The sequence below is a fragment of the Condylura cristata genome, unplaced genomic scaffold (assembly GCF_000260355.1).
Source record: "Condylura cristata isolate star-nosed mole 26May11 unplaced genomic scaffold, ConCri1.0 scaffold00030, whole genome shotgun sequence".
Lineage (NCBI taxonomy): Eukaryota > Metazoa > Chordata > Mammalia > Eulipotyphla > Talpidae > Condylura > Condylura cristata.
Genome location: NW_004567131.1, coordinates 25,168,667 through 25,170,054, shown reverse-complemented (window position 1 = coordinate 25,170,054; position 1,388 = coordinate 25,168,667).

The window sequence follows — 1,388 nt, the reverse complement described above, 5'->3', positions numbered from 1 at the left end:
ACAAGAAACAGAACCTAAGACTGCGGGGTCCAAGCTGGGGGAAGGGAGCTGTCAGTCAGTCTCAGGGATCCCCCTTGGTAAGAAAGAAGGAAAAGGTAAGAGGACCTCATAGCTTCTTGATTGTGTGTGTGTGTGTTTGTGTGTGCGCGCGCGCGCGCGCGCGTCCTTTTTTCCCTCACGACGGTGGTGGCAGCTGATCAGACACAATAGCTGGCAGTTCCCCTCCGGAGTGAGGATAAAAATGACCGTCCACTGCAGCAGCAGGAGGGCTGGGAAAGGGAGGGGGGACTGGATGGGAGGGGGCGAGGAGGAGGGTGACAAGGCGATGAACGCCGCCGCCTCGCGGGCTACTCCACTCCAGACCCGGGAGCGCCAGGACCCAGCTAGCGCACCCACCCCCTCCCCCGACAGGGGCGGGGACCCGGCGAGTGGACCAGGGGCGGTGGCCTTTCCTCCTGGGGGTGGGGCAAAGGGAGGAGAGAAGCCTGAGTAAGCGGCCTCCGATTGGCTCTTGTTCTATCGTAGCGTCTTCCTATTGGTCCGTTTGCAGCGGGAGATGTTGTGAGGCACGATGGGGCGGGGCGAGCCGCCCGGGGTCCGTGGCACAGCCCGGGAATGGGCTGGGGCGGGGCGACGGTTGTGCTTTAGTCCGGGAGCCAGTGAGATCCATAATGTGGGGAAGCACAGTCGCCTTTGCTCGGTTCCGCTAGTCAAGCCGAGTTCGTTAACTGGGGAGAGAGCATGGAATGAAGAACGCTCCTCAGCGACCCCTCTCCTCAGCGCGAGACTGTTTTGCTGTGGGGCATGAAAGGACACTCCCTCGTCTTCAAGTCCCACCTCGCAGCGTAGCCACTTTCTCCTCCCGCTGCAAAAGGGGGGCAGAATCACCCCGACGTGTCTTCCAAAGCCCGGGGCCGGTCGTCCCCTAGTCCCGCACTTTTAGGTATAGAGCCCCCGGTCCCTGATGCCGAGCACCAAGTCACCTTCCCCGTAGAAACCCGGGCTCTTGGCCGCTCGGATCTAGCCGTCGGGAGGTTGGAGTAGGCGGGGAGGTTTTGTGTCTGCATTTTGGGGGGTTGTGTGGGAGGGGGTGTTGAAGGTTTGTAGGTCCCGAGATGTTGGGAGGAGGCTGGCGAGCACCGGCTAGTCCCTTCTCCAGCGTCCGTTCCCGGGACTGTATTATTCAAGACAGAAAATATTCAACCCCAGAGCCTCCCCTGGGGAGGGGAGGGGAAGGAGGTGGAGTGGGAGGAGGTGGATCCAGGGAGGAAGAAGCGAGAAATCCGCCCCCGGGAAGCAGCTCGGCGCGGCAGCGGAGTGAGGCGCTTCTGTCACTTGGCGATCGTAGGCGCCCGAGCGCAGCCCGGCCCGGCCAGGCAAGGGGAGAG